Source organism: Vicugna pacos, chromosome 31 (genome assembly GCF_048564905.1).
Source record: "Vicugna pacos chromosome 31, VicPac4, whole genome shotgun sequence".
Lineage (NCBI taxonomy): Eukaryota > Metazoa > Chordata > Mammalia > Artiodactyla > Camelidae > Vicugna > Vicugna pacos.
Window position 1 is genome coordinate 9,606,843 of NC_133017.1, and position 19,288 is coordinate 9,626,130.

At 61.2% G+C, this 19,288-nt stretch overlaps 1 protein-coding gene across 1 annotated transcript in view; it reads right to left on the reverse strand.

Annotated features, from left to right (window-relative positions):
• The window catches only part of LOC140690623 (uncharacterized), a 66,321-nt gene that overhangs the window by 22,492 nt on the left and 24,541 nt on the right, over positions 1-19,288 (reverse strand). The window contains exons 8-12 of the mRNA XM_072952498.1: positions 18,589-18,715; positions 16,206-16,398; positions 10,925-11,051; positions 8,542-8,734; positions 3,261-3,387 (exon numbers count right to left, since the gene is read on the reverse strand). The gene's annotated coding sequence lies outside the window, so the exon portion shown is untranslated. The remainder of the gene's footprint in view (positions 1-3,260; positions 3,388-8,541; positions 8,735-10,924; positions 11,052-16,205; positions 16,399-18,588; positions 18,716-19,288) is intronic.

Here is a 19,288-nt window from a genome sequence, read left to right on the forward strand (position 1 = left end):
CCTGCTCCTACGTGTGCCTGCACACACCTGGGCCTGCACACCAGCCCTCTGTGGGGCCCTTCCTTTGCTGAGTCTGTGCATGAGCTCCCTGTGATGCCAGCCCACAGAGGTGACAGGTGCAGTAGGTGTTTGTGGTTCTAGAGACATGATGGCTCTCCTAGGAAGCCGGGTCCAGATGATCCCCACTGCGCCGATGGGGGATTGGGGAGACCCTGAGAAGCAGGTGGCTTGTCCAGGGTGACAGCACTGCTGGCGGGGGAGCCGGGTCTGAAGCCAGCTGTGTCATCAGAGCTGTGACCCTGGCTGCATCCAGGCCTCCCCAGGGCTATAGGAGGGGCCGAGTTGGTGTCACTGGGTGGACATGGCATGGGGTGGGAAGTGAGCCATCAACAGCCCAAAAAGGCCCTTGGGGAGCTTTGTGTAAGGAGGAAGCTTGGGGAAGGGGACCCCAGGAAGTGACCTCACTTCCCTGGCAACAGAGCCCAACAGAACTTGGGACCCAGGTCACCAGGCACCCGCTGTGTAGAGAAGGACACTTCTCAACCTACTTGGCTGGTGAACTCAGCTCAGCTCAGACATGTTTTTTTGCATCCCAAGATCCCGAGGTCGCGGCCCGCGGAAAGCCCGCAGCAACGGCCTTTGCCAACAGTGCCGACAGTGGGTCGGGTCTCACCCCAGGCGCCTCTGGCCTTTTGGCCAGAGGGACCGAAAGGTAACACAGGGAGGCCCAGGGCAGGCCCGCCCAGGCCGGGCCACCACTCAGACCCCACCCGGGTGGCCCCACAGCCCCTTCCTGACTGGTGGCGGTGGGGCAGTCATGTTGGGGGGGTCCTGCCTCAAGCAAGAGCAGGCTGAGGAAGGGTCAGAGGCCTGGGGGGCCGATCACGTCACCAACCTGGGTCCAAGCGGGCTGGCTGGGATGTGGAGAACCGGGGCAGGGCCCTGCTGCCCGAGGTGGCGCCCATGCCCTAGGGTGTGTCTCTTGCCTCCCGGGTGACTGAGATGACCAAGGTCCCAGTCTGATCAGGCAGCAGACGGTCGAGTGGGGCAGAAGCAGGAGTGGTCCTGGCCAGGCAGGGCTCTGAGACCTGCGGGCCGGGCCGGCTGCCGGTCACTGTCATTGCAGAGCCAGACACCGCAGGATCCGGGGAACCAGGACACTCATGCCAGCTCCCCAAGTGAGGGGCTGGTGTGCCACACTGTGGAAGGCCAGCACAGGCTCCGGAAGAGTCTGGGTATGAAGGGCTCCCCACCACCACAGCCTCCTGCCCAGACATCGCCCAGGTTTCTCCCCAGGATCTTGCCTGCAGCTCCTGAAGAGCCTGCTGCTCCTGCTCATCTAGCCGCTCCTGAAGAGCCTGCCGCTCCTGCTGATCTTGCCGCTCTTGAACAACCTGCAGCTCCTGAAGAGCCTGCCTCTCCTCCTGATCTAGCCGCTCCTGAAGAGCCCGCCGCTCCTGAAGAGCCCACGGCTCCTGAAGAGCCTGCCGCTCCTGAAGAGCCCACCGATCCTGAAGAGCCTGACGCTCCTGCTGATCTAGCTGCTCCTGAAGAGCCCGCCATTCCTGCTGATCTAGCCGCTCCTGAGGAGCCTGCAGCTCCTGAAGAGCCTGCCATTCCTGAAGAGCCCGCCGCTCCTGAAGCGCCTGCCGTTCCTGCTGATCTAGCCGCTCCTGAAGAGCCCGCCATTCCTGCTGATCTAGCCACTCCTGAAGAACCTGCTGTTCCTGCTGATCTAGCCGCTCCTGAAGAGCCTGCAGCTCCTGAAGAGCCTGCCGCTCCTGCTGATCTTGCCACTCCTGAAGAGCCTGCCGCTCCTGAAGAGCCCACCGATCCTGAAGAGCCTGACGCTCCTGCTGATCTAGCTGCTCCTGAAGAGCCCGCCATTCCTGCTGATCTAGCTGCTCCTGAAGAGCCCGCCATTCCTGCTGATCTAGCCGCTCCTGAAGAGCCCGCCATTCCTGCTGATCTAGCCGCTCCTGAGGAGCCTGCAGCTCCTGAAGAGCCTGCCATTCCTGAAGAGCCTGCAGCTCCTGAAGAGCCTGCCATTCCTGCTCATCTAGCCGCTCCTGAAGAGCCTGCAGCTCCTGAAGAGCCTGCCATTCCTGAAGAGCCCGCCGCTCCTGAAGAGCCTGCCGCTCCTGCTGATCTTGCCACTCCTGAAGAGCCTGCCGCTCCTGCTGATCTTGCTGCTCCTGAGAAGCCTGCAGTTCCTGCACCTGCACCTGGGCCGCTGGGCAGTGGAGAACCATTTCAGGCATCATCACCCCCTAGGGCTCTGCCCCCTCTGCACCCTCTTACACCTTCTCCAAAATCCCACCATAAATCCCCTCCCCTACCCGAAGTTGACTTCCCTACCCCTGAATTTGCTTTTGTTTTGTTTTTCTTTAGTTTAGTTTATTTGTTTTACATCATTTATGGCATCCTGTATTTTTCCATTTTCCACTTCCTTTAATAAAATACAGATTTTTTTCCCTTTTAAATTGTGCATTTCAGGAACATTAAGTGCATTCCCATGCTGTCCGACCATCACTACCATGTAGTTTTATGCTCTTTACGCTATTTATGCCCGTGAAGTACATCCCACCACGGCCTCAAACCCCTCATCTGGACACTCCTGGGCATGCACACTCCTGGGCCTGCACACTCCTGGATCTGTACACTCCTGGGCCTTCCCTGGCATGGGCCTTCTCTGGCCCTGGCTTGCACACTACTGGGCCTGCACACTCCTGGATTGCACACTCATGGGCCTGCACACTCCAGGACATGCACAATCTTGAGCCTGAACACACCTGGGCCTGTGTACTCCTGATTTTGCACACTCCTTGGCCTGAACACTGCTGGGCCTGCACAGCCCTAGGCCTGTACAATTCTGGGCCTGCACACTCCTGTCTCTGCACACTCCGGAGTCTGCACACGCCTGGGCCTGCACACTCCTGGGCCTGTACACCCCTGGGCCTGCACCCTCCTTGGCCTGCACACTCCTCTGTCTGCACACAGCTGGGCCTGCAAACTTCAGGGCCTGCACTCTACTTGGCCTGCACACTACTGGGCCTGCTCCCTCCTATGCCTGCACACTCCTGGGCATGCACACTCCTGGGCCTGCACACTCCTGGGCCTGCCCTGTCCCTGGCACCAGCCTCCTTCACCCCAACGGTGCCACTCACAAGGCTGCGGCATCTAGCCAGGAGCCCCCAACCGAAACCCCTCCCGAGGGACCCCCTTGCCGGCCCCCAGGGAAGCAGCGGGGCTCCTCTTACCTGCGAGGCGGAGACGTAGTCCAGCTGCAGCCTGACGTCCAGCTGCCGGGCGTGCAGGGCCAGCGTGCATGAGGGCAGCAGGATGGCCGTGATCGGCTGGAAGCTGCCCCCCGAGCCTCTACCGCCCCTTGGGGAAGAGGAGGAGGAAAATCCACGTCAGTGCCAAGAACACAGGACCCGTCCACAGAGGGCCCCTCAGGTGTGACAACCCCAGAGGCGCCCGCAGCCGACCTGGGCTGAGAGCCACTTTTCTCGCGGAAGCTCAAGGACCTATGCTGAGCCTCCCTCTCCCTCCCTAAAGAGGGAAAACCCAGAGGCTTTCTAACTTTGCACTCACTGTCCATGTATCAGCCATGTCTAGTTTACCTGCACACTCCAGGGCCTGTACGCATCTATCCTTACACACTCCTTGCCTGCAAACTCCTGGGCCTCCTCCCTCCTGTACCTACACACTCCTGGGCCTGCACCACCCAGGGCCTGCCCTCTCCTGGGCCCGCACAATCCCTCGAGTGCACACTCAGGGCCTGCACACTCATGGGCCTTCCCTCTCCTGGGCCTGCCTCCAATTCGCCCGGCCCTCTCATGGACCTCCACACTCCTGGGCCTGCACACTCCAGAGCCTGTGTTCTCCTAGGCCCGCACACTCCTGGGACAGCACACACCTGGGCCTACACACTCCTGGACCTGCGCACACCTCGGCCTGCATGAACCTGGGCTTGTACACTCCTGGGCCTGTTACCACTTATGCCTGTGCACAGCTAGGCTTGTTCCCATCTGTGCCGGCACACTCCTGGGGCTACACACGGATTGAAATACACAGCCCTAGGCCTGTACAATACTGGGCCTGCACTCTCCTGTCTCTGCACACTCCGGTCTGCACACTCCTTGGCCTGCACACTCCTGAGCGTACTCCCTCCTGTGCCGGCACACTCCTAGGCATGTACACGCCTGGGCCTGCCCTCTGCTTGGTGGGTATGGTCATGGGACTCCCCATTCCTGCGCCTGAACACCCTTGGGCCTGCCCTTTCTTGGGCCTGCACACTCTGGGGCCTGACGTCCCCTGGTTCCAGACACTACAGGGACTGAACACTCCTGGGCCTGCACACTGCTGGGTATGCACAGCCGTGGGCCGCACACTCCTGTCTCTGCACACTCCGGTGTCTGCACACTCCTGGGCCTGTACACTCCTGGACCTGCCCTGGACTGGGCTTGCACCCTCCTGGGCCTGCACACTCCAAGGCCTGCACACTCCTGGGTCTGCACACTACTGGGGCTGCTCCCACTTGTGCCTGCACACTCCTGGGCCTGCACACTCCTTGCCCTGCACACTCCTGGGGGTGCACACTGCTTGGTCTGCACACTCCTGGGCCTGCACATTCCAGGGATTGTCCTCTCCAGGGTCTGCACATTCCTTGGCCTGCACCTTCCTTGTCCTGTGCACTCCTCTGTCTGCACACTCCTGGGCCTGCACACTCCTTGGCCTGCAAACTCCAGGGCCTGCACACACATGGGCCTGTACACTCCTGGGCCTGCCCTGGCCTGGGCCTGCGTATTCCTTTTCCTGCACACTCCACTGTCTGCACACTCCTGGGCCTGCCCTCTCCTGGACCTACAAAATGTTGGGCCTGCACACACCTGGGCCTGTATACCCCTGGACCTGCACACACCTGTGACTGATCCCTCCTGTGTCTGCACACTCCAGGTCCTGCACACTCCTGGGACTTCCCTCTCCTGGGCCTGCCCCAAATTCGGCCGGCCCTCTTCTGGACCTGTACATCCTTGGGCCTTCACACTACTGGGCCTGCTCCCACTTGTGCCTGCACACACCTGGGCCTGCACACTCCTCGGCCTGTAGACTCCAGGATATGAACTCCCCTGTCTCTGCACACTCCGGTGTCTGCACACTCCTTGGCTTTCACACTCATTAGCCTACTACCACCTGTGCCTGCACACTACTGGGCCTGCTCCCACCTATGCCGACACACTTCTTCGCCTGTCCCTCCTGTGCCGTCACAATCCTAGGACTGCACACTCCTGTCTCTGCACACTCCAGTGTCTGCACACTCCTGGTCCTGCACACTCCTGGGCCTGTACACTCCTCTGTCTGCTCACTCCTGGGCCTGCCCTCTCCTGGGTCCGCACAAATCCTCGTGTGCACATTCCAGAGCCTGCAAACTCCTGGGCCTTCCCTCTCCTGGGCCTGCCCCCTATTCGGCCGGCCCTCTCCAGGACCTGCACATTCTTGGGCCTTCACACTACTGGGCCTGCTCCCACTTGTGCCTGCACACACCTGGCACTGCACACTCCTCGGCCTGCTCCCTCCTGTGCCTGCACACTCCTGGGCATGCACACTCCTGGGCCTGCACACTCCTGGATCTGTACACTCCTGGGCCTTCCCTGCATGGGCCTTCTCTGGCCTAGGCTTGCACACTGTTGGGCCCGCACACACCTGGATTGCACACTCATAGGCCTGCACACTCCAAGACATGCACAATGTTTAGCCTGAACACACCTGGGCCTGTATAATCCTGATTTTGCACACTCCTGGGCCTGAACACTGCTGGGCTGCACAGCCCAAGGCCTGTACAATCTTGGGCCTGCACAATCCTGTCTCTGCACACTGCGGAGTCTGCACACGCCTTGGCCTGCACACTCCTGGGCCTGTACACTCCAGGACCTACACCCTCCTTGGCCTGCACACACCTTTGTCTGCACACTCCTGGGCCTGCAATCTTCAGGACCTGCACACTCCTGGGACAGCAGACACCTGGGCCTTCATACTCCTGGACCTGCGAACACTCGGGCCTGCATGAACCTGGGCTTGTACACTCCTGGGCCTGCAAACTTCAGGACCTGCACACTCCTGGGACAGCAGACACCTGGGCCTTCACACTCCTGGACCTGCGCACACTTGGACCTGCATAAACCTGGGCTTGTACACTCCTGGGCCTGCTCCCATCTATGCCTGCACACTCCTAGCCCTGTTCCCACCTGTGCCGGCACACTCCTGGGCCTGCACACTCCTGTCTCTGCACACTCCAGTGTCTGCACACTCCTGCTCCTGCACACTCCTGAACCTGTACACTCCTGGGCCTTCCCTGGCCTGGGCCTGCACCCTCCTTGGCCTGCACACTCCTCTGTCTGCACACTCCTGGGCCTGCACACTCCTGGACCTGCACAATGTTGGGCCTAAACACACCTGGGCCTGTACACTCCTGGACCTGCACACTCCTGTGACTGATCCCTCCTGTGTCTGCACACTCCTGGGCCTGCACACTGCTGGGCCTGCCCTCTCCTGGGCTCGCACAATCCCTCGTGTGCACACTCAAGGGCCTGCACACTCCAGGGCCTGTACGCATCTATCCTTACACACTCCTTGCCTGCAAACTCCTGGGCCTCCTCCCTCCTGTACCTACACACTCCTGGGCCTGCACAACCCAGGGCCTGCAGACTCCTGGGACTGCACACACCAGGGCATGCACTCTCCTGGACCTGTTCACACCTGGGCCTGCACGAACATTGGCCTGTACACTCCTGGGCTTCCACACTCCTGTACCTGCTCCCTCCTGTGACTACATACTCCTCGGCCTACAAACTCCTGGTCCTGAACACTCCTGGGCCTGAACACTATTGGCACTGCACACTCTTGGGACAGCACACTTCTGGCCCTGCACACTCCTGCGCCTTCCAATTCCTGGGCCTGCCCCCAATTCGGCCGGCCCTATCCTGCACCTGCACACTCTGGGCCTGCACACTACTGGGACTGCTCCCACTTGTGCCTGCACACACCTGGGTCTGCACACTCCTCGGTCTGCTGCCTCCTGTGCCTGCACACTCCTGGGCATGCACACGCCTGGGCCTGCCCTCTGCTTGGTGGGCACGGTCCTGGGACTCCCCATTCCTGCGCCTGAACACCCTTGGACCTGCCCTTTCTTGGGCCTGCACACTCTGGGGCCTGACGTCCCCTGGTTCTGCACAGTACAGGGACTGCACACTCCTGGGCCTGCACACTGCTGGGTCTGCACAGCCCTGGGCCTGCACACTCCTGTCTCTGCACACTCCGGTGTCTGCACACTCCTGGGCCTGAACACTCCTGGACCTGCCCTGGACTGGGCCTGCACCCTCCTTTGCCTGCACACTCCACGGCCTGCACACTCCTGGGTCTGCACACTACTGGGGCTGCTCCCACATGTGCCTGCACACTCCTGGCCCTGCACACTCCTGGGGGTGCACACTGCTTGGTCTGCACAGTCCTGGGCCTGCACGTTCCAGGGATTGTCCTCTCCAGGGCCTGCACACTCCTGGGCCTGCACCCTCCTTGTCCTGCGCACTCCTCTGTCTGCACACTCCTACCCCTGCACACTCTTGGGCCTGCACACTACTGGGCCTGCTCCTACGTGTGCCTGCACACACCTGGGCCTGCACACCAGCCCTCTGTGGGGCCCTTCCTTTGCTGAGTCTGTGCATGAGCTCCCTGTGATGCCAGCCCACAGAGGTGACAGGTGCAGTAGGTGTTTGTGGTTCTAGAGACATGATGGCTCTCCTAGGAAGCCGGGTCCAGATGATCCCCACTGCGCCGATGGGGGATTGGGGAGACCCTGAGAAGCAGGTGGCTTGTCCAGGGTGACAGCACTGCTGGCGGGGGAGCCGGGTCTGAAGCCAGCTGTGTCATCAGAGCTGTGACCCTGGCTGCATCCAGGCCTCCCCAGGGCTATAGGAGGGGCCGAGTTGGTGTCACTGGGTGGACATGGCATGGGGTGGGAAGTGAGCCATCAACAGCCCAAAAAGGCCCTTGGGGAGCTTTGTGTAAGGAGGAAGCTTGGGGAAGGGGACCCCAGGAAGTGACCTCACTTCCCTGGCAACAGAGCCCAACAGAACTTGGGACCCAGGTCACCAGGCACCCGCTGTGTAGAGAAGGACACTTCTCAACTGACTTGGCTGGTGAACTCAGCTCAGCTCAGACATGTTTTGTTGCATCCCAAGATCCCGAGGTCGCGGCCCCCGGAAAGCCCGCAGCAACGGCCTTTGCCAACAGTGCCGACAGTGGGTCGGGTCTCACCCCAGGCGCCTCTGGCCTTTTGGCCAGAGGGACCGAAAGGTAACACAGGGAGGCCCAGGGCAGGCCCGCCCAGGCCGGGCCACCACTCAGACCCCACCCGGGTGGCCCCACAGCCCCTTCCTGACTGGTGGCGGTGGGGCAGTCATGTTGGGGGGGTCCTGCCTCAAGCAAGAGCAGGCTGAGGAAGGGTCAGAGGCCTGGGGGGCCGATCACGTCACCAACCTGGGTCCAAGCGGGCTGGCTGGGATGTGGAGAACCGGGGCAGGGCCCTGCTGCCCGAGGTGGCGCCCATGCCCTAGGGTGTGTCTCTTGCCTCCCGGGTGACTGAGATGACCAAGGTCCCAGTCTGATCAGGCAGCAGACGGTCGAGTGGGGCAGAAGCAGGAGTGGTCCTGGCCAGGCAGGGCTCTGAGACCTGCGGGCCGGGCCGGCTGCCGGTCACTGTCATTGCAGAGCCAGACACCGCAGGATCCGGGGAACCAGGACACTCATGCCAGCTCCCCAAGTGAGGGGCTGGTGTGCCACACTGTGGAAGGCCAGCACAGGCTCCGGAAGAGTCTGGGTATGAAGGGCTCCCCACCACCACAGCCTCCTGCCCAGACATCGCCCAGGTCTCTCCCCAGGATCTTGCCTGCAGCTCCTGAAGAGCCTGCTGCTCCTGCTCATCTAGCCGCTCCTGAAGAGCCTGCCGCTCCTGCTGATCTTGCCGCTCTTGAACAACCTGCAGCTCCTGAAGAGCCTGCCTCTCCTCCTGATCTAGACGCTCCTGAAGAGCCCGCCGCTCCTGAAGAGCCCATGGCTCCTGAAGAGCCTGCCGCTCCTGAAGAGCCCACCGATCCTGAAGAGCCTGACGCTCCTGCTGATCTAGCTGCTCCTGAAGAGCCCGCCATTCCTGCTGATCTAGCCGCTCCTGAGGAGCCTGCAGCTCCTGAAGAGCCTGCCATTCCTGAAGAGCCCGCCACTCCTGAAGAGCCCGCCGCTCCTGAAGCGCCTGCCGTTCCTGCTGATCTAGCCGCTGCTGAAGAGCCCGCCATTCCTGCTGATCTAGCCACTCCTGAAGAACCTGCTGTTCCTGCTGATCTAGCCGCTCCTGAAGAGCCTGCAGCTCCGGAAGAGCCTGCCGCTCCTGCTGATCTTGCCACTCCTGAAGAGCCTGCCGCTCCTGAAGAGCCCACCGATCCTGAAGAGCCTGACGCTCCTGCTGATCTAGCTGCTCCTGAAGAGCCCGCCATTCCTGCTGATCTAGCTGCTCCTGAAGAGCCCGCCATTCCTGCTGATCTAGCCGCTCCTGAAGAGCCCGCCATTCCTGCTGATCTAGCCGCTCCTGAAGAGCCTGCAGCTCCTGAAGAGCCTGCCATTCCTGAAGAGCCTGCAGCTCCTGAAGAGCCTGCCATTCCTGCTCATCTAGCCGCTCCTGAAGAGCCTGCAGCTCCTGAAGAGCCTGCCATTCCTGAAGAGCCCGCCGCTCCTGAAGAGCCTGCCGCTCCTGCTGATCTTGCCACTCCTGAAGAGCCTGCCGCTCCTGCTGATCTTGCTGCTCCTGAGAAGCCTGCAGTTCCTGCACCTGCACCTGGGCCGCTGGGCAGTGGAGAACCATTTCAGGCATCATCACCCCCTAGGGCTCTGCCCCCTCTGCACCCTCCTACACCTTCTCCAAAATCCCACCATAAATCCCCTCCCCTACCCGAAGTTGACTTCCCTACCCCTGAATTTGCTTTTGTTTTGTTTTTCTTTAGTTTAGCTTATTTGTTTTACATCATTTATGGCATCCTGTATTTTTCCATTTTCCACTTCCTTTAATAAAATACAGATTTTTTTCCCTTTTAAATTGTGCATTTCAGGAACATTAAGTGCATTCCCATGCTGTCCGACCATCACTACCATGTAGTTTTATGCTCTTTACGCTATTTATGCCCGTGAAGTACATCCCACCACGGCCTCAAACCCCTCATCTGGGCACTCCTGGGCATGCACACTCCTGGGCCTACACAATCCTGGATCTGTACACTCCTGGGCCTTCCCTGGCATGGGCCTTCTCTGGCCCTGGCTTGCACACTACTGGGCCTGCACACTCCTGGATTGCACACTCATGGGCCTGCACACTCCAGGACATGCACAATCTTGAGCCTGAACACACCTGGGCCTGTGTACTCCTGATTTTGCACACTCCTGGGCCTGAACACTGCTGGGCCTGCACAGCCCTAGGCCTGTACAATTCTGGGCCTGAACACTCCTGTCTCTGCACACTCCGGAGTCTGCACACGCCTGGGCCTGCACACTCCTGGGCCTGTACACCCCTGGGCCTGCACCCTCCTTGGCCTGCACACTCCTCTGTCTGCACACAGCTGGGCCTGCAAACTTCAGGGCCTGCACTCTACTTGGCCTGCACACTACTGGGCCTGCTCCCTCCTATGCCTGCACACTCCTGGGCATGCACACTCCTGGGCCTGCACACTCCTGGGCCTGCCCTGTCCCTGGCACCAGCCTCCTTCACCCCAACGGTGCCACTCACACGGCTGCGGCGTCTAGCCAGGAGCCCCCAACCGAAACCCCTCCCGAGGGACCCCCTTGCCGGCCCCCAGGGAAGCAGCGGGGCTCCTCTTACCTGCGAGGCGGAGACGTAGTCCAGCTGCAGCCTGACGTCCAGCTGCCGGGCGTGCAGGGCCAGCGTGCATGAGGGCAGCAGGATGGCCGTGATCGGCTGGAAGCTGCCCCCCGAGCCTCTACCGCCCCTTGGGGAAGAGGAGGAGGAAAATCCACGTCAGTGCCAAGAACACAGGACCCGTCCACAGAGGGCCCCTCAGGTGTGACAACCCCAGAGGCGCCCGCAGCCGACCTGGACTGAGAGCCACTTTTCTCGCGGAAGCTCAAGGACCTATGCTGAGCCTCCCTCTCCCTCCCTAAAGAGGGAAAACCCAGAGGCTTTCTAACTTTGCACTCACTGTCCATGTATCAGCCATGTCTAGTTTACCTGCACACTCCAGGGCCTGTACGCATCTATCCTTACACACTCCTTGCCTGCAAACTCCTGGGCCTCCTCCCTCCTGTACCTACACACTCCTGGGCCTGCACCACCCAGGGCCTGCCCTCTCCTGGGCCCGCACAATCCCTCGAGTGCACACTCAGGGCCTGCACACTCATGGGCCTTCCCTCTCCTGGGCCTGCCTCCAATTCGCCCGGCCCTCTCATGGACCTCCACACTCCTGGGCCTGCACACTCCAGAGCCTGTGTTCTCCTAGGCCCGCACACTCCTGGGACAGCACACACCTGGGCCTACACACTCCTGGACCTGCGCACACCTCGGCCTGCATGAACCTGGGCTTGTACACTCCTGGGCCTGTTACCACTTATGCCTGTGCACAGCTAGGCTTGTTCCCATCTGTGCCGGCACACTCCTGGGGCTACACACGGATTGAAATACACAGCCCTAGGCCTGTACAATACTGGGCCTGCACTCTCCTGTCTCTGCACACTCCGGTCTGCACACTCCTTGGCCTGCACACTCCTGAGCGTACTCCCTCCTGTGCCGGCACACTCCTAGGCATGTACACGCCTGGGCCTGCCCTCTGCTTGGTGGGTATGGTCATGGGACTCCCCATTCCTGCGCCTGAACACCCTTGGGCCTGCCCTTTCTTGGGCCTGCACACTCTGGGGCCTGACGTCCCCTGGTTCCAGACACTACAGGGACTGAACACTCCTGGGCCTGCACACTGCTGGGTATGCACAGCCGTGGGCCGCACACTCCTGTCTCTGCACACTCCGGTGTCTGCACACTCCTGGGCCTGTACACTCCTGGACCTGCCCTGGACTGGGCTTGCACCCTCCTGGGCCTGCACACTCCAAGGCCTGCACACTCCTGGGTCTGCACACTACTGGGGCTGCTCCCACTTGTGCCTGCACACTCCTGGGCCTGCACACTCCTTGCCCTGCACACTCCTGGGGGTGCACACTGCTTGGTCTGCACACTCCTGGGCCTGCACATTCCAGGGATTGTCCTCTCCAGGGTCTGCACATTCCTTGGCCTGCACCTTCCTTGTCCTGTGCACTCCTCTGTCTGCACACTCCTGGGCCTGCACACTCCTTGGCCTGCAAACTCCAGGGCCTGCACACACATGGGCCTGTACACTCCTGGGCCTGCCCTGGCCTGGGCCTGCGTATTCCTTTTCCTGCACACTCCACTGTCTGCACACTCCTGGGCCTGCCCTCTCCTGGACCTACAAAATGTTGGGCCTGCACACACCTGGGCCTGTATACCCCTGGACCTGCACACACCTGTGACTGATCCCTCCTGTGTCTGCACACTCCAGGTCCTGCACACTCCTGGGACTTCCCTCTCCTGGGCCTGCCCCAAATTCGGCCGGCCCTCTTCTGGACCTGTACATCCTTGGGCCTTCACACTACTGGGCCTGCTCCCACTTGTGCCTGCACACACCTGGGCCTGCACACTCCTCGGCCTGTAGACTCCAGGATATGAACTCCCCTGTCTCTGCACACTCCGGTGTCTGCACACTCCTTGGCTTTCACACTCATTAGCCTACTACCACCTGTGCCTGCACACTACTGGGCCTGCTCCCACCTATGCCGACACACTTCTTCGCCTGTCCCTCCTGTGCCGTCACAATCCTAGGACTGCACACTCCTGTCTCTGCACACTCCAGTGTCTGCACACTCCTGGTCCTGCACACTCCTGGGCCTGTACACTCCTCTGTCTGCTCACTCCTGGGCCTGCCCTCTCCTGGGTCCGCACAAATCCTCGTGTGCACATTCCAGAGCCTGCAAACTCCTGGGCCTTCCCTCTCCTGGGCCTGCCCCCTATTCGGCCGGCCCTCTCCAGGACCTGCACATTCTTGGGCCTTCACACTACTGGGCCTGCTCCCACTTGTGCCTGCACACACCTGGCACTGCACACTCCTCGGCCTGCTCCCTCCTGTGCCTGCACACTCCTGGGCATGCACACTCCTGGGCCTGCACACTCCTGGATCTGTACACTCCTGGGCCTTCCCTGCATGGGCCTTCTCTGGCCTAGGCTTGCACACTGTTGGGCCCGCACACACCTGGATTGCACACTCATAGGCCTGCACACTCCAAGACATGCACAATGTTTAGCCTGAACACACCTGGGCCTGTATAATCCTGATTTTGCACACTCCTGGGCCTGAACACTGCTGGGCTGCACAGCCCAAGGCCTGTACAATCTTGGGCCTGCACAATCCTGTCTCTGCACACTGCGGAGTCTGCACACGCCTTGGCCTGCACACTCCTGGGCCTGTACACTCCAGGACCTACACCCTCCTTGGCCTGCACACACCTTTGTCTGCACACTCCTGGGCCTGCAATCTTCAGGACCTGCACACTCCTGGGACAGCAGACACCTGGGCCTTCATACTCCTGGACCTGCGAACACTCGGGCCTGCATGAACCTGGGCTTGTACACTCCTGGGCCTGCAAACTTCAGGACCTGCACACTCCTGGGACAGCAGACACCTGGGCCTTCACACTCCTGGACCTGCGCACACTTGGACCTGCATAAACCTGGGCTTGTACACTCCTGGGCCTGCTCCCATCTATGCCTGCACACTCCTAGCCCTGTTCCCACCTGTGCCGGCACACTCCTGGGCCTGCACACTCCTGTCTCTGCACACTCCAGTGTCTGCACACTCCTGCTCCTGCACACTCCTGGACCTGTACACTCCTGGGCCTTCCCTGGCCTGGGCCTGCACCCTCCTTGGCCTGCACACTCCTCTGTCTGCACACTCCTGGGCCTGCACACTCCTGGACCTGCACAATGTTGGGCCTAAACACACCTGGGCCTGTACACTCCTGGACCTGCACACTCCTGTGACTGATCCCTCCTGTGTCTGCACACTCCTGGGCCTGCACACTGCTGGGCCTGCCCTCTCCTGGGCTCGCACAATCCCTCGTGTGCACACTCAAGGGCCTGCACACTCCAGGGCCTGTACGCATCTATCCTTACACACTCCTTGCCTGCAAACTCCTGGGCCTCCTCCCTCCTGTACCTACACACTCCTGGGCCTGCACAACCCAGGGCCTGCAGACTCCTGGGACTGCACACACCAGGGCATGCACTCTCCTGGACCTGTGCACACCTGGGCCTGCACGAACATTGGCCTGTACACTCCTGGGCTTCCACACTCCTGTACCTGCTCCCTCCTGTGACTACATACTCCTCGGCCTACAAACTCCTGGTCCTGAACACTCCTGGGCCTGAACACTATTGGCACTGCACACTCTTGGGACAGCACACTTCTGGCCCTGCACACTCCTGCGCCTTCCAATTCCTGGGCCTGCCCCCAATTCGGCCGGCCCTATCCGGCACCTGCACACTCTGGGCCTGCACACTACTGGGACTGCTCCCACTTGTGCCTGCACACACCTGGGTCTGCACACTCCTCGGTCTGCTGCCTCCTGTGCCTGCACACTCCTGGGCATGCACACGCCTGGGCCTGCCCTCTGCTTGGTGGGCACGGTCCTGGGACTCCCCATTCCTGCGCCTGAACACCCTTGGACCTGCCCTTTCTTGGGCCTGCACACTCTGGGGCCTGACGTCCCCTGGTTCTGCACAGTACAGGGACTGCACACTCCTGGGCCTGCACACTGCTGGGTCTGCACAGCCCTGGGCCTGCACACTCCTGTCTCTGCACACTCCGGTGTCTGCACACTCCTGGGCCTGAACACTCCTGGACCTGCCCTGGACTGGGCCTGCACCCTCCTTTGCCTGCACACTCCACGGCCTGCACACTCCTGGGTCTGCACACTACTGGGGCTGCTCCCACATGTGCCTGCACACTCCTGGCCCTGCACACTCCTGGGGGTGCACACTGCTTGGTCTGCACAGTCCTGGGCCTGCACGTTCCAGGGATTGTCCTCTCCAGGGCCTGCACACTCCTGGGCCTGCACCCTCCTTGTCCTGCGCACTCCTCTGTCTGCACACTCCTACCCCTGCACACTCTTGGGCCTGCACACTACTGGGCCTGCTCCTACGTGTGCCTGCACACACCTGGGCCTGCACACCAGCCCTCTGTGGGGCCCTTCCTTTGCTGAGTCTGTGCATGAGCTCCCTGTGATGCCAGCCCACAGAGGTGACAGGTGCAGTAGGTGTTTGTGGTTCTAGAGACATGATGGCTCTCCTAGGAAGCCGGGTCCAGATGATCCCCACTGCGCCGATGGGGGATTGGGGAGACCCTGAGAAGCAGGTGGCTTGTCCAGGGTGACAGCACTGCTGGCGGGGGAGCCGGGTCTGAAGCCAGCTGTGTCATCAGAGCTGTGACCCTGGCTGCATCCAGGCCTCCCCAGGGCTATAGGAGGGGCCGAGTTGGTGTCACTGGGTGGACATGGCATGGGGTGGGAAGTGAGCCATCAACAGCCCAAAAAGGCCCTTGGGGAGCTTTGTGTAAGGAGGAAGCTTGGGGAAGGGGACCCCAGGAAGTGACCTCACTTCCCTGGCAACAGAGCCCAACAGAACTTGGGACCCAGGTCACCAGGCACCCGCTGTGTAGAGAAGGACACTTCTCAACTGACTTGGCTGGTGAACTCAGCTCAGCTCAGACATGTTTTGTTGCATCCCAAGATCCCGAGGTCGCGGCCCCCGGAAAGCCCGCAGCAACGGCCTTTGCCAACAGTGCCGACAGTGGGTCGGGTCTCACCCCAGGCGCCTCTGGCCTTTTGGCCAGAGGGACCGAAAGGTAACACAGGGAGGCCCAGGGCAGGCCCGCCCAGGCCGGGCCACCACTCAGACCCCACCCGGGTGGCCCCACAGCCCCTTCCTGACTGGTGGCGGTGGGGCAGTCATGTTGGGGGGGTCCTGCCTCAAGCAAGAGCAGGCTGAGGAAGGGTCAGAGGCCTGGGGGGCCGATCACGTCACCAACCTGGGTCCAAGCGGGCTGGCTGGGATGTGGAGAACCGGGGCAGGGCCCTGCTGCCCGAGGTGGCGCCCATGCCCTAGGGTGTGTCTCTTGCCTCCCGGGTGACTGAGATGACCAAGGTCCCAGTCTGATCAGGCAGCAGACGGTCGAGTGGGGCAGAAGCAGGAGTGGTCCTGGCCAGGCAGGGCTCTGAGACCTGCGGGCCGGGCCGGCTGCCGGTCACTGTCATTGCAGAGCCAGACACCGCAGGATCCGGGGAACCAGGACACTCATGCCAGCTCCCCAAGTGAGGGGCTGGTGTGCCACACTGTGGAAGGCCAGCACAGGCTCCGGAAGAGTCTGGGTATGAAGGGCTCCCCACCACCACAGCCTCCTGCCCAGACATCGCCCAGGTCTCTCCCCAGGATCTTGCCTGCAGCTCCTGAAGAGCCTGCTGCTCCTGCTCATCTAGCCGCTCCTGAAGAGCCTGCCGCTCCTGCTGATCTTGCCGCTCTTGAACAACCTGCAGCTCCTGAAGAGCCTGCCTCTCCTCCTGATCTAGACGCTCCTGAAGAGCCCGCCGCTCCTGAAGAGCCCATGGCTCCTGAAGAGCCTGCCGCTCCTGAAGAGCCCACCGATCCTGAAGAGCCTGACGCTCCTGCTGATCTAGCTGCTCCTGAAGAGCCCGCCATTCCTGCTGATCTAGCCGCTCCTGAGGAGCCTGCAGCTCCTGAAGAGCCTGCCATTCCTGAAGAGCCCGCCACTCCTGAAGAGCCCGCCGCTCCTGAAGCGCCTGCCGTTCCTGCTGATCTAGCCGCTGCTGAAGAGCCCGCCATTCCTGCTGATCTAGCCACTCCTGAAGAACCTGCTGTTCCTGCTGATCTAGCCGCTCCTGAAGAGCCTGCAGCTCCGGAAGAGCCTGCCGCTCCTGCTGATCTTGCCACTCCTGAAGAGCCTGCCGCTCCTGAAGAGCCCACCGATCCTGAAGAGCCTGACGCTCCTGCTGATCTAGCTGCTCCTGAAGAGCCCGCCATTCCTGCTGATCTAGCTGCTCCTGAAGAGCCCGCCATTCCTGCTGATCTAGCCGCTCCTGAAGAGCCCGCCATTCCTGCTGATCTAGCCGCTCCTGAAGAGCCTGCAGCTCCTGAAGAGCCTGCCATTCCTGAAGAGCCTGCAGCTCCTGAAGAGCCTGCCATTCCTGCTCATCTAGCCGCTCCTGAAGAGCCTGCAGCTCCTGAAGAGCCTGCCATTCCTGAAGAGCCCGCCGCTCCTGAAGAGCCTGCCGCTCCTGCTGATCTTGCCACTCCTGAAGAGCCTGCCGCTCCTGCTGATCTTGCTGCTCCTGAGAAGCCTGCAGTTCCTGCACCTGCACCTGGGCCGCTGGGCAGTGGAGAACCATTTCAGGCATCATCACCCCCTAGGGCTCTGCCCCCTCTGCACCCTCCTACACCTTCTCCAAAATCCCACCATAAATCCCCTCCCCTACCCGAAGTTGACTTCCCTACCCCTGAATTTGCTTTTGTTTTGTTTTTCTTTAGTTTAGCTTATTTGTTTTACATCATTTATGGCATCCTGTATTTTTCCATTTTCCACTTCCTTTAATAAAATACAGATTTTTTTCCCTTTTAAATTGTGCATTTCAGGAACATTAAGTGCATTCCCATGCTGTCCGACCATCACTACCATGTAGTTTTATGCTCTTTACGCTATTTATGCCCGTGAAGTACATCCCACCACGGCCTCAAACCCCTCATCTGGGCACTCCTGGGCATGCACACTCCTGGGCCTACACAATCCTGGATCTGTACACTCCTGGGCCTTCCCTGGCATGGGCCTTCTCTGGCCCTGGCTTGCACACTACTGGGCCTGCACACTCCTGGATTGCACACTCATGGGCCTGCACACTCCAGGACATGCACAATCTTGAGCCTGAACACACCTGGGCCTGTGTACTCCTGATTTTGCACACTCCTGGGCCTGAACACTGCTGGGCCTGCACAGCCCTAGGCCTGTACAATTCTGGGCCTGAACACTCCTGTCTCTGCACACTCCGGAGTCTGCACACGCCTGGGCCTGCACACTCCTGGGCCTGTACACCCCTGGGCCTGCACCCTCCTTGGCCTGCACACTCCTCTGTCTGCACACAGCTGGGCCTGCAAACTTCAGGGCCTGCACTCTACTTGGCCTGCACACTACTGGGCCTGCTCCCTCCTATGCCTGCACACTCCTGGGCATGCACACTCCTGGGCCTGCACACTCCTGGGCCTGCCCTGTCCCTGGCACCAGCCTCCTTCACCCCAACGGTGCCACTCACACGGCTGCGGCGTCTAGCCAGGAGCCCCCAACCGAAACCCCTCCCGAGGGACCCCCTTGCCGGCCCCCAGGGAAGCAGCGGGGCTCCTCTTACCTGCGAGGCGGAGACGTAGTCCAGCTGCAGCCTGACGTCCAGCTGCCGGGCGTGCAGGGCCAGCGTGCATGAGGGCAGCAGGATGGCCGTGATCGGCTGGAAGCTGCCCCCCGAGCCTCTACCGCCCCTTGGGGAAGAGGAGGAGGAAAATCCACGTCAGTGCCAAGAACACAGGACCCGTCCACAGAGGGCCCCTCAGGTGTGACAACCCCAGAGGCGCCCGCAGCCGACCTGGACTGAGAGCCACTTTTCTCGCGGAAGCTCAAGGACCTATGCTGAGCCTCCCTCTCCCTCCCTAAAGAGGGAAAACCCAGAGGCTTTCTAACTTTGCACTCACTGTCCATGTATCAGCCATGTCTAGTTTACCTGCACACTCCAGGGCCTGTACGCATCTATCCTTACACACTCCTTGCCTGCAAACTCCTGGGCCTCCTCCCTCCTGTACCTACACACTCCTGGGCCTGCACCACCCAGGGCCTGCCCTCTCCTGGGCCCGCACAATCCCTCGAGTGCACACTCAGGGCCTGCACACTCATGGGCCTTCCCTCTCCTGGGCCTGCCTCCAATTCGCCCGGCCCTCTCATGGACCTCCACACTCCTGGGCCTGCACACTCCAGAGCCTGTGTTCTCCTAGGCCCGCACACTCCTGGGACAGCACACACCTGGGCCTACACACTCCTGGACCTGCGCACACCTCGGC